We start from the raw sequence: 14802 nt of genomic DNA on the forward strand, positions 1-14802 counted from the left end.
AAAGCTGAGGCCTACACAACCTGTTTTCAACATATAATAGAACCCTGGACTTGGACTTTTATTTTTGGCTTCACCAATATGCTGGACTGTCATACTGTTGCACTGCATTTTATTTTGACTCACAATAAACCTAAATTGATTAATTTGATCTTATTTGGTGAGCAGCGCCTGTGGCAGGATTTATCCCCTCTAAAGCAAGGCCTGATCCGGAGCTCAGGGCTATGTAGAGTATGGGCATCAACGGCGGGACTAACTGAAAATAGTGGTTGTAACACCCCATCCCAGAGGCTTTAGAAGTCATCCTGCTAATGCAGACATGACTAAAGCTCCCTATCATCCCCCACAGAATGACACGGCAAGGCTCCCAGACTTAACTCATACAAAAAGCTTAAATATCTTAGAAGTGTAATGCATAATGGAGGTGTGTTCTCTACTTTGGAGTACAGAGTATTCCCATTGCAATACCAGGTTTTATAACAATAGCATTCTGTTTCTTCCATCAACCAACAAAGCTGTGTCGGCTATGAGAGCGAATTGTGAATGAATGAGTACTGGTGTTTTCACTATGACAAAGAGGGAGCAAACAAATCACAGTATATCCAGTAATAGGACAAAAGTTTAGCCAAACTAATATTGCATTTTTTTTTTTATCAGCGCTGGTTCTTTCTCTGTCTCCATCTCTAAATTTCCGTATGCTTAAAATGTCTTTAAAAACTCTTTGGAGCCAATGTTGCTCCAAAGGAGGTTGGAAGCACCACTTGTGGTTCCTCCAGAGAATTACTACAGAGAGTTCTGGCCTGCTCAGCAGCAAAACTTATTAGTGCCAAGAAAAAATAGCAGGCACATTTTTTTTCTTTCCGTGTCAGCAGTCCAAGTGTGCTTTCTATTTTTGTTTGCTTACATATGTATATGAGGAGAAAAGCTTGTTTGTGAAACAGTGTTAAGTGTTAAAAGTGTGTTTGTATTTAGTATTCACAATTCAAGAACTATGTTTTCATCATACTACTAAATAAAATACAAGTGTTAAGGGAGAATTATTTACTGTAATACATGGATCCCATCTTGCAAGATGGATTTCACCTCAAGTATGCGGCAATACAGCATGAAAGTGTTTTTTTTTTTTTTTACATGTTGCAGGAATTTGAATGTTCAGGCCTCTGAAGGCACTTTAAATGTTATTTCAGAAAGTACCACCTAATAAAGTATTTTTGAAAACTATTTGACAATAAAACTGCAATCCTTTCTAAACAAATGGGGAGCTGGAAAAAAAGATTGAAGAACTACAACAAATTATGAAATCTTACAGGTTACATTTTATATATATAAAAACTAGAACAGAAAATCTCAGATATTCAGTCATCATAAAAGTACTCAAGAACCAATGTTAAGTCTGAAATCTACTAAAAGAAGAGGCAAACAATCAATAGCTGTATAAATCCAGATAAAACATATTATCATGTAACTGAAACTGAAATCATAATTCCAGTACATTTTAACTCAGATTATGTCAGACGTCAGAAAATCTTTGCATTTTGGAAAATCTAATAACCACAAGGAAGCAGACACTTTTTCAGGAAGCGGAGCTTGAGGTGATGACGATGCTGATGTTCTCTGTGGGAGTGACCAGGATGGATAGGATCAGGAATGAGTACATCAGAGGGACAGGACATGTTAGAGGTTCTGGAAATAAAGTCAGAGTATGTATTTAAAATTTTTAACATACACTTAATGTATGTGGACACTAGATTATGTTATGTTGTTTTATGTATGTATGTATGTATGTCTGTATATGTGTGTGTGGGTGTGTGTGTGGGTGTGTGTGTGTGTGTGTACAAACACAAGTAATAGTGCTAGATGCTATCAAAAGGCCTGGGTTCAGCAGGAACACTGTACACTCGCCTTCAAATAAGGCAGTGAATGGTTATTTATTTTGGGGTATTCTTTATTTTGCATACCATGTTTTACATTTAAAATTAAAATCTAAAAATACAGTGACGCGTCTGTGTCTGCAAATGCACACATGTCTTTGTTCGGATGTGCATGTGTGTAAATGTGCTGTGAGTAGACCTAATATATTGTTTGAGTAAGAAGACAGGAATATAACTGTGAACTGAATGTGATCCTCATAAGTCTATTTTGAACAAATTGCTTGCTTAGTTCCTTTGTGTCCTTTCGGTCTTTCTCATTGCATGATCTGTGCTGCTGTCTGACTGATTGTATCAGGAAGCAGTCAGCAGGCCAAATTATTTCAGTTTCATTGGATTTAAGGAGGACTTGCAGGAGGTGTGCACATTAGCGGCTCAACACAATTGCATTTGTCAGCGTGATCCTTTTTAACTGCAATTCAATTAGGCTGTGATTTTTTTTTTTTTTATTTTATTATGCCCTAGCCATGCAGTTAAAATGTTCACTGCTGGTTGAACAAGACTGTCTAATGTACACAATTTAATTTTCTTAATGAGTTAACAAGCTTTTCATAGTCTAATTTCTAGAATAATCTTTGAATTTGGTACCTGCAGGGTTTTAGTGAAAGAGGGTACATTAAAAAAAAACATTTGTTTGACCAGAAATTAAATCAACATTTGCATGTATCATATAGATAGATACGTTTTGTTTTTTGCAATTACTCTGTGGTAAAGCAGTATTAAAGACGTGGCCGTGGCCTCTTCTCTACTAACTGTTGTTGCTTTGCTTTGTTTCAGCAGAAAACTCTGGATTTGTAGACACTACGTACAAAAAATGTTGTGACAAACTAAAGTGTGAAATGCTTCATTCTTTTAACATTTAAAATCAGATGTTTGTGCAGACTTCATGAAAAGTGGAATACTGTAGAGAGGATCTTTTTTTCTTAGCATTTAGTGTGAAGTAATACATTCAGTTGTTAACCCCATCAGCAGAGTTCCACACAACCACAGTGTCACTGGAGTGGCAGCAGAGCCTTTAAAATGTAGGAAAAGATTCACATCTACATTAAGATGTTGAATCCCACGGAATGCAGTCTCCCTCACTTTTGCATCCTCTTGGAGTTCTGGTCATCTGTCCGTCTGTCAGTACAACAGGCCTTGGTCAAATGTCCGGATTTACTTTCAACCTGCTTTTATTTTCGACACTAAAAACAGATTCAAATGATAAGTAATGCCTTAGTCCCACGCACCCTTAGAAGGGTTGACCCTTAGAGGGTCGTAGACAGGTGTGACTGCATCTTAAGGGGAGCGCAGGAGTGTCTTTTAGTTCCCTGGAGGTTCATACGGCCGCCTCTAGGGACGTCATGAAATGGTAAGGTGTCAAACGAACAGGCAGACGGCTATTTTGTGGTTGACTGAGTAAATGAGAGTCAGGTGTGCGGCATCCAGGAAGTGAGCGCTGGGGTTGCTGGGAGAGTGCCTTCAGTACTCTGGAGACTGCTCCTGCCGGTGACCAGAGGGGGAGACAGAGCTTTGACTTCTGACTTAAGGTATGATTGTCGAGCATTTGGTAAATGTACTGTGAAGTATTTGAAAGGATAGTGGAAGTTACAAGTTACTTATGATGCACAGAGGATAGTGTCACTTTACACAGCACTCCAGTTGTTAGAAAGGTGCGTATACTGGCTCCTAACTGACTGCAGTAAACCGTGAAGGTACAGGGTGCGCACATAATACCCAAATGGTTGTAGGACCTCCGCAGGATGCCCACACAAACTACACTCTGTCTAATTTTCTGATTTCTATAACCAGGCTGGACGAAAGGAGCACACAGTTATCACTTGGACAGTACGATGGGCTCCTTGTACAGTGTACAGGGTTTGGGGGCTTGAAAAATGAAAAATCTGTACAACATTCCTGCTTCTCACCTACTTCCCCCTCACTTCCCTTTGTGTGTTGTTTAAGTGTTGTTCACTACCACCTGTCGCCCACAGTTTGCCCATGGAAAATAAATTGCATGAGCATTTTTGCCTTATATAAGCACCAGGAAGACCGTATCCACCAGTTAGGATAGTTGTGACTAAGAAATTAATATCGTATGTCAGTGTAAAAGCTGTGCAAATGACAATAAAAGCCTATCTATCCTATCTATCTTAATTATTTAAATGTTTGTTAAAAAAGTCCCAGGTCAGTCATTGTGGACTCAGATTTGCTAAATTCGATTTTATAAAGTTGACAAGGGAGGGGCAAGGAGGTTGGTTCAGGCTGTAAATAAAAATACAGTTTTTGGTCCGCTTACATTAACCTGTTGAAGTAGTTAATGTAAGCAGGCTGTGATATATGACATAGGTGGTGCTCTTATTTGGTCATGTCATTAAATATGAATGGGTTTACTTGCGTTTTTTTGTTTACCTTTGTGTTTTGTGAAAGAAGAGTGTGCTGAGGTTCTTAGAAGAGAACAAAGTCATCCTTTGTGTGTTGTAATCTGAGCCCCTTTGGTGCTTGCTTAAGAAGCAAGCTGATGTTAGCTACATACAAGTCCTTAAACATCTTGATTTTCCTTCTACAAAGAAACCAAAGAATTTGAATTAAAACATCAGAGAAAGAATGATGAAACAAAAAGCAGCACAGATATTTACTGTGGGATTTTGCAGCTTTGGTTCCATAGTTTTTACAAAAAAACAATTTGTTTTATATTTGATGGAGGTGCTGAGTCCAAACAAGTCCAATTATGTCTCATCCAGTCACAAAAGCTTACAGCTGAAGTCATATTTGTTAAGAAAGAGTTTACAGCATCTCAGTTGGAGTTTCATGAATGTTTTAGACAAGAATGCTTTATCCTTGTAACGCTCCAAAACAAGACAACTTTTTTAGTTTTTGGAGTGTAAAAATATATTTTTTTTTCAATTTTGTGTTTATGAACAAATAAGTGTTTCCCCCACTTCATCCAAAGAAAATGGGACATGTGGCTGATTTCAGTTATTTTGTGGCTGTTGTGTGGTCTACTTGTGATTGGTACTTGGTGGGTTTGTTTCTATAGAAGCCGTGGTTATCCATGATCAGTGTTGGATCCCATGTTTTAGTGTTAAATATACACATTTCATCATTATGCCATTTAAAGAATCTTTTAGAAAATGATTTTACTGTTGATAATTTTCTTTTCAAATAAGTCATCTTCTCGGCCCTCAGCGCTGGTTAATGCTGTCTTACCCATGACCTTACATTCTATCATGACCCATGAAAACTTTATACCTTATTTTATAACAAAAAAAATAGTGTGGAGTTCTTCTTCCAGTGCTAATATTTCATCTTTCTTTCCAAGCTCTCCCCATAGACAAATCTGAGCCAATTTGTGCAGAAAGATTGCAAATCCTTGACCTGCCCTTTTCCTGTGACCTTTCCTGTGGGACGGAGTGCCGTAATCTGACCGGTTTGCTCCTCACAGACAGTGTCAGGTCCCCTCTGTTGTGCCATTATCAACTGAGTGTTATTACCCCTCTTTGCACAAGAAAATATGCCTTGATTTCCATCGACCGGTTACTGAATCAATGCTTTTAAAAATCTTAGACACCTTTTACTTAAGAGCAAAAGCATGCATTTTATGTTTTGACATGGTCATATTGATTGGGGAGATGGGTGGAGTGTGGCGTAAACGGGGTGTTTTGGTGGCGGGGGATGTGTGTTGACCTCTTCTTAACGTTCTCCGCCTTGCTACTTCTCTTTTTCTGTCTTTGCACTTCTTTCTTTTGCACTCTCGGTTGCTGCCGGTATCTGGTAACAGAGCCATCCTTAATGGCTTTTCTGTGCTCAATGTACACCCCTTCCTCTTCTTCCATAACCCCCATTCCTGCCTTTTTTCTAGGATTCCCTCCACCTCCATCCCTTGTCTTTTTTTCTGAAGCATATTCTATGCACCCCTCCACTAATCAATACTCTGTGCTCCCCCCATCCACACTCCACGTCACTCACATTTGGCTCACTGATAAATTATGGATGTAGGTCTCTCACATCGCATCTAAAATTTCTATTGTGTTTGTCAATGGATGATCGATACTTCACATTGAAAAATCCTCAAAGCTTCCCGTGTCTCTGCTATCCGTCCACTTTCATTGCCTGGTTGGTCTGCCATTTTTGTTTGTTTATGATTCTGGGTTGCCTGAAGTGCAGCCGGTGCTTTGGTCTCTAGGGCCTCTAGGATGACAAAGAGGTAATCATCAAATAAATGCATCCACCCCCTCTCTTTCATCACCTTCCCACTCTGTCACTTTTCATCCCCGACTGTGCCCTTTCTGCCACTTTTTTCTTCCCAAAATGTCGTTAACATGTGTCAACAGTGGGAACAGAAGCAAAACCAGGATTTGAAATCTGCAGTTTGATGCCATTTTGTGGATGAGCCCTTGATATGGAGAAAACCACATAGGATTTTACTCTATGTTTCCATTGGCAGCTTTTATCCACCCCCACATCCTGAGGTTTTGTGAATGACTAAAGTGAAAGCAATTTCTGGAAGGAAGAGGAATATAAAAGATACTGGACTGTATTGTTATGCGCTTCACTTACACAAACACATAAAAACACTCGTATCAACTTCATGTCTCAAAAAAAGGAAGCCCTACATGTGTTTACTTGCATGGACTCCTCTCAGTTTTTATTTCTCACACTTGTACTCCCAACTCTCACTTTCCCTCATCCCAGCATACAAACCATAGAGGATCAATGGGGCATTCAGGGTGTAATTTAAGTGGCGTTAGGCTTATCACAGCCTTACTTTCAGCTGGGATCTTTAGCCCTAAGCAGCACCTGCTCGTCACACCAGATCTCACCTCTCACCTGCTGACGAGAGAAACTATGCTGCTTAATAACTTCAGCAGCAGCTCCTTGGCTCCTTTTCCATGACCACTTAACCCTTGACACAGTCTTTTAAGTGAAGGTTTGGTATGTGTCTGCCAGCCACAGCTTGGCAGCCTCGCCTTTGTACCATTACCTTAGGTGACATGCAGTCTCATGTCAGCAACAAGGCAATGAAAGTGCCCTTTAGAAGCCTAGTAGGACATTTTTTACATTTTTATCCTCATGCAAGTTTGTTGAAGTTGCTGTCTTTGTTCTGCTCGGTCATCATGTTTTTTGTTTTTATTCTTGAACGGTAACAAAATGAGAAGGGGAACTACCTATTATATGAAATTAAAAAAAGATTATACCATGGTCCGGTTGAATACTCGATTCTGATTGGCTGCTGGGTATGCGTTAAAACCTGATAACCGCACGGTGAAAAAAGAAGTTCCGGTCGGCTAGCTTAAATGATTTGTATCACTGCGCCGGCTTCTGTAAAACAACCTTTTGCTTCATCATCTGGGCAAAAACAAGCGGTAAGCGATTAACTTTCCCTCTGAATTGATGCTTTATTCAACCCATCGGGACGATCAGCATATATATATATGCTGATCGTAATCAGCATATATATATTATATATATATATATATTATATATATTATATATATGCAACCGTTAGCAACCGTCCTCCGCTTCGCGTCGGACGGTTCAGGCTTCCACGGCGTGCGTTAAAAAGTAGTAACCGCACACTTCGTCGGCCATTAACCCTTACATAAGTGATGTAAAATTATTTAAGAAAATAGTCTCTGGTTTGTTTAAAGGTTGTAAAGAGAGTTTATTTTGTACTCGCAGCCAGAGAGAGACCAGTCTGGCTTTTGCCTCTCAGAAAGTGATCTGCTTCCTGTCTTTCTGCACTTCAGCAACCTCTGCATCAGCTGCAATGCAACACCCCCACTCTGGCTGCTTCCAAATGTCCACCCACCCAGTCCCAAGGTGAAAATCTTTACATCGCCAGACTGTCTCATGGAGATTCTACAGGCTTACACCCAGAACACGAGTGACCCTTGCTACATAGATAGACCTTTGCAGACACATTAGATATCCTCCTTAGACCAGTAAGCACACACACACACACACACACACACACACACACACACAAGCAATCCTACTGACAGACAAATCACAGAGCACTGAAACATACAAGGAAGGAGTAAAGTAATCTTTTAAGCAGTTGTTTCATCTTTAGTACATTTGACCTAAACACAAGTCATTTTCATTTTAGGATCTCATGTGAGAAGTTGTGAGTAATGTTGAGTCATGGATCTCTATTCTTGGCTATGTGAAAATTGCTCTTGCACGTATGTGGATGTTCTTGTTGTAACATGATAAAAAGGCGTTAGGGTGAGCGTAAATTAAAAGTATCACTGCATAACAAGTATATTTAGGGTGTTTGACCTACCTAATCTGACAGGTCATTTGTCGACACAATATCTGTGTTAATGTGAGTTTGAATATGAGACTGAACCTCTGCTGCTTACCGATGTAAGTCCATCTATTCATTTGACACCACTTGCTGTGGAAGCCAAAGGAGAAGACTCCTCTTCTTTCATAAACAATCCAGTTCTTCTGTACTCTCCTCAATGCAAACTTTAATTGTTAAATGCATTTCACCTAGAAAGCTTTCAGATGCCATCCTGACCAGATGTTGTTCAAATTAGAAAAAATGGATACTTAAAGACCCACTCCAAGGAAAATTGTGTTTTTGGTGTTTTTAACGTGTTCTTGTAGTATTTTTCTCATGATGGAGGAAATACATCTGAAAATTAAGATTAAAACTGTGTTACTGAATATCTCTTTATTCTAAACGCTGTGAATCAGGAGCAGACAAAAAATACAGCTGGAAAAAGATGTTACTTACAAACTACAATCGGCAGGCCACAAGCTCCCAGCTCCGCTCCATTCCAACGAATCCACTTGAAGACAAATAGATCTAATACATCTTTGTTTTTCTCATTCAATCTGGCTTAATCCTGGATGGCTGGATAGCTTCAATGTTGCTCATCATGTTTGTTGCCCCGCTAATGTTAGGTTGGGGTTGTGAGGGGCTGTAAGCTAGCTGGAGATATTGTAAACAAAGGGATCACAGGAATAAGGGGAGGCGTTTCCGTACCAACAGTTTAGTCCACAACCTGGAGGTGAATTTCTGATGAACTGCTGCTGCTCTGCAGAAACTACTGTATATTCTAGCAAATGATATATTTTTGTTTGTTTGTTTTGGCAAAATAAATAAATAAACCAGCATAATGATAACTAAAAGAACACTGGAAACAATTTTATAATAGATCAAAAGATGTTTGGAGTGAGACTTTAAATTCTAATATCTCATACTCCTATTTGAGCTTCATTATTTTAAGAAGCTGTTGAGTTTATTTACTATTCTGTTGAAAAAAAAAAAGACATCCAGAAATTAAATTCATTTTATGCTTGACCTTTTCTTTGGAGCTACTATGAAAAGTCAGTTCCCAAACTAATCCAAGATCTGTGTTTTTGTTTTTTTTCTGAGGTACAGTTTGAGGTCAAATGTGATTCATCTGATGCTTCCAAAACAGAAAGATGGGGCTTGTCTGAAAGCCAAAGAAAATTCTGATCTTTGTGCAACAAAGGCTGCAGTTAGAACCTTAAATCACTGATGAGCCTCAGCATCACTCTGTGATAAGCTGAGATACTTCAGTTTAAGATTAAAAATAAATTAATGAATTTTCCCAAATCAGATTGTGTTCAAATGTATATTTTCCTTTTTTTTTATTTAAAAAATAATAAAATCTAAAAAACTCCACTGTTTTTTTGTTTCTTTGTTTTTCAAATTATTTGTTGTTTCAAATCAGCCCACATGCTCCTTTTCATCTGCTTTTCCAGGCCTGAACTCAGTGGAAAGGTGTTGTCATCCTCCCTTCTCCACCTTCGGTTCACATCTGCCTCAAGGTGCATTAAGACTTCCTGATTTGTGTGACAAACACAAATGTCTTTAAATTCCCAGAGCTCTGTCTCCTTACCAGCCTCGTACCTTGTAATATATTATTCACATCTTCACTTCCCTTCCCCACACACACACAAACCAGCCTGCACCAGGAGATGGACACTCACATGTGACTGCTCTGGCAGAAAATCCATAAGGCCTTGACATTTTTGCTTCAAGTGGGCAATTAGCAGAAATCTAATCCCGGTCTATTTTCTTTCATATTTGTATTTACAGGTGATGACACTCCGCAGTGATGATGTTATTTTGTTCTGTTGTCATGCATTTATTTATTATGTTAAAAGTGTGGCAGTGAATGTAAATGTAGGTGTTGCTGTGCTGAGTCATTCAGGAGAGAGATTGCCTTGCTTTAGTTCTGTCTTTTCAAATAATATTGCACAGCCTCATGAAGGCAGAACAGACATAAAACAATGTCTTATTCCCTGTTTTCGTGGGTGAGGTGATGTGAGCTTGAGTTCCTTCAGAATTCCTAGAAGAAGTTGTAGTTCCAAAAAAATGAACTTGGATATCCTTGAGAAGGGAGGATGTATATTTAAACTGCAGAAGCCAATAATAAATCCAAAAGAGTGATCACGGTCCAAAACAACAATCTAGATATCTGACGAGGAAGGTTGAGAGCTGAGAAAGTTAGCATGGCTACATTTTAGTCTGATATCAACAAAGTCAGTAACTTGGACTTGGCTTGCTGATGGTGATGGACAGGCAAGGCTGGCCACTTGGGCTTAACCTGACATGATAAAAGTAGAATCTGTTAAAGACAAGTAAAAAAAGAAAGTCCCATGTCATTTAAACATTTAATCTATAAGTCTTTATGTCATTTATAAATACCTTCACAACGGAGCTGTTTACTAAAATAATTGTGCATTTTGTGATACAAGCACCAAATTTGGCATGGATGTCCCTTAGGATGCCTTCTTTCTGAAAAGCACGTAAGCCACAAGATAATCCAAGATTTTAAAACATATATAATATATACTCTATAAACATATAAGGTTGCATTTTGTGCATGAACAACCAATATTATTGAGACTGGGGCAAAGATATTGAATAATTTTGTAACAGTTGATTGTATGTCTGCCATCTTTACAAATGGCTGCTATTTGTTTGTTTGTTTGTTTTTTCATGGCTAACGTGCTTTTCTGAAAGAGAGGATTCTAAGTTACATCCATGCCAAATTTGGTTCTACTAACACAAAATCCAAAATTTGTCTGAAATATACTAACCAGCTCCGCTATTAGGATGCAGGAGAAACACATCAGATGTGAGTACAGAAAGTCCAAAACAGGTAATCAAATTGATGACAAGCACAGGTGCAGGACACGGAAAGAAAACCAGCTCAGTTGATCAAATTACTCCCAAGTGGCTGGTGACACAAGCCAATCAGCCCCTATGCATTTCAATGTAACAGCCCAAATTCAAAATCTGGTCCACACCTTGTTTTGAATGTTTAGATGTACTTGTGGAAGCAATATCTTATAAATGTTACCTAGATATGACCAAAATTACACTCAAACAGGAGCATAGCTTTTATACTGGCAGATGTGGAAAAACCTAACTGGGAACATTTCAGCATATGTCCTAGGCTATTTTTTTTTAATGCGGATAGTCTGGAATTAGGTGACATCATATCCAGCCAAGGTGGTGACTGGCACAAAAACCACCCACTGAAAAACTGTGTTCAGATTGGTCCAGAACAAACTAGTGGGTAACGTCATCTATGCTCCTAAGTATGGTTTATGTTTTTTATGCTACAACACCTGACTGTGATTGTCCCTTCAAGGTGCTCAGTCCTGGTTTCCTTTGTACCGTTGTCTCATATTCTCCTTTATCGTTTTTTCAGTTTTAGTTTAATTCACAGTTTAGTTTTGAGTATCTGGTCTATTTTTTTTTTAATCCAGGTCTAAGAACACTTTGCGGATTCAGAGTCCATTTGTTTTTGCAACTTTGATGGTAGTATACCTTCGAGTCACAAAGTCACTATTATTTATTTACATAAGGCTGGTATGAGCACTTTTAAATCATTTCAAGATGGGAGTTTTCATACCACCCTGTGCCATGGCAACACTTGAGCAAAGCTAAGCCCCCCATGCTGTGGCCACAGCCTTCACAGTATGACTTGTCTTCGTAACGACTCGCTTCCCTGTGCTGACACTCTGCTGCAGCTGAGCATGGCCTGTCTGCCTCTTAATGGTGAAAAACGAGAGCTGTCATGTCGTAATCGTGTAATAACCATGCATGGTGTCACTTTCAGCAATTAATGGAGACGCTGTGACTAGGTTGTGTAAATCCTGACTAAGTCAGTTGCAGCAGTGGAGAAGTGTTGTGGAGACATAGTGTGTTGGTTTGTTTGCCCATGCAAGTTTAAGTTACATTTTACATACGTCTGTGTAGTTAATAGTTTTCTTTTACAAGCAAAAGTCTAGAATAAAAAGTTGATTTTTTTCTGGTCGACAAGTTAAAGTTATCAGTTTACTAACATCAGTCTCTTTTTACACTGACATGTGAGTGTCTAAAGAAAAGTAAATGATAGCTTATTTATGATGTCAGCAAGTTGATTTATCATTTTATATAAATATATATATACATATATTATATATATTATATATATATATATATATATATATATATATATATATATATGATGTTTTTAAAGAAAAACTATTTTATTTTTCCTTGTTTTTTAATAGCTCTGCAACTTCAAACATGTTCTTTATCTTCAATATTTTTTGAAAAAAAAAAAAAAAATATATATATATATATATATATATATATATATATAAGGACAAAAACATTTTACTTGAACTTTTTTAAAGACTTTATGCCATCCATCCATCCATCTTCCTCCGCTTATCCGGGACCGGGTCGCTGGGGCGGCAGTCTAAGCAGAGATGCCCAGACTTCCCTCGCCCCAGCCACTTCCTCCAGCTCCTCTGGGGGAACCCCGAAGCGTTCCCAGGCCAGCCGAGAGACGTAGTCTCTTCAGCGTGTCCTGGGTCTTCCCCGGGGCCTCTGCCCAGTGGGACATGCCCGGAATACCTCTCCAGAGAGGCGTCCAGGAGGCATCCGGACTAGATGCCCGAGCCACCTCAACTGGCTCCTTTCGATGTGGAGGAGAAGCGGTTCTTCTCCGAGCTCCCCGCGGGTGGCCGAGCTTCTCACCCTATCTCTAAGGGAGCGCCCCGCCACCCTACGGAGGAAGCTCATTTCAGCCGCTTGTATTCGGGACCTCGTTCTTTCGGTCATGACCCATAGCTCATGACCATAGGTGAGTATTGGAACGAAGATCGACCGGTAAATTGAGAGCTTTGCTTTTCGGCTCAGCTCTCTCTTCACCACAACGGACCGATACAGTGACCGCATAACTACGGACGCCGCTCCGATCCGCCTGTCAATCTCACGCTTCGGTCTTTCCTCACTCGTGCACAAGACCCCCAGATATTTAAACTCCTCCACCTGGGGTAAGGATGCTCCACCCACAGAGAGATGGCAAGCTACCTTTCTCCGGTCAATAACCATGGCCTCGGATTTAGCGGTGCTGACCCTTATCCCAGCCGCTTCACACTCGGCCGCAAACCGCCCCAATGCACGCTGGAGGTCCTGGCTCGATGAAGCCAACAGGACAACATCATCTGCAAAAAGCAGAGAGGAAATCGTGTGGTCCCCCAAACCAGATCCCCTCCGGCCCCTGGCTGCGCCTAGAAATTCTGTCCATAAAAACTATGAACAGAACCGGTGATAAAGGGCAGCCCTGCTGGAGTCCAACGTGGACCGGGAACAGGTCTGACTTACTGCCGGCTATGCGAACCAAGCTCCTACTCTGGTCATACAGAGACCGGACAGCCCTTAACAAGGCTCCCCGGACCCCATACTCCCAGGGCAAGCCCCACAGTCGGTCGAACGCCTTCTCCAAATCCACAAAACACATATGGACTGGATGAGCGAACTCCCACAATCCCTCCAGCACCCTAGATAGGGTGTAGAGCTGGTCCACTGTTCCACGACCAGGAGGGAAACCGCACTGTTGTTCCTGAATCCGGGGTTCCACTATCGGACAGACTCTCCTCTCCAGTACCCTGGCATAAACTTTCCCAGGGAGGCCGAGGAGTGTATTTCCCCTGTAGTTGGAATATACCCTCCGGTCCCCCTTCTTAAAGAGGGGAACCACCACCCCTGTCTGCCAGTCCAGTGGTACAGTTCCCAACTGCCACGCGATGCTGCAGAGACGTGTCAGCCAAGACACTCCCACAGCATCCAGAGACTTGAGGTACTCAGGGCGGACCTCATCCACTCCCGGGGCCCTGCCACCAAGGAGCTTGTTGACTACCTCGGTGACTTCAGCCCGGGTAATAGACAGGCTCACCCCAAAGTCCTCATTCCCTGCTTCTTCACAAGAAGGCGTGTCAGTGGGATTGAGGAGATCTTCAAAGTATTCCTTCCACCGCCCGACAATGTCCCCAGTCGAGGTCAACAGCCCCCCACCTGCACTTAAAAATGTGCCTGTGGAGAACTGCTTTCCCCTCCTGAGGCGCCGGACGGTTTGCCAGAATTTCTTCGAGGCCAACTGATAGTCCTTCTCCATGGCCTCTCCGAACTCCTCCCAGACCCGGGTTTTTGCCTCCGCAACGGTCCGGGCCACAGCTCGCTTAGACTGCCGATACCTGTCAGCTGCCTCTGGAGTCCCACAAGCCATCCAGACCTGGTAGGACACTTTCTTCAGCTTGACGGCATCCCTTACTTCCGGTGTTAGACATGTTTCGGGGGTTACCGCCGCGACAGGCGGTAACCCCCGAAACATGTCTAACATGTTTTAGACATGTTTTTCTTTTTTTTTTTTTTACTTAAAGATATAAAGATAATAAAAAATCATAAAGACTTTATGATTTTTTATTATCTTTATATCTTTAAGTAAAAACATGTCTAAAACATGTTATTGCCACTTGTTTGGATGGACTTCCACAGCTATTCTACAAAAAATAAAACAATTTGAGTGGGATTTGAACTAAACTGTTCTTTGAAGTGAAGTGTTGTATT

Source organism: Oryzias latipes, chromosome 3, assembly GCF_002234675.1.
Source record: "Oryzias latipes chromosome 3, ASM223467v1".
Classification (NCBI taxonomy): domain Eukaryota; kingdom Metazoa; phylum Chordata; class Actinopteri; order Beloniformes; family Adrianichthyidae; genus Oryzias; species Oryzias latipes.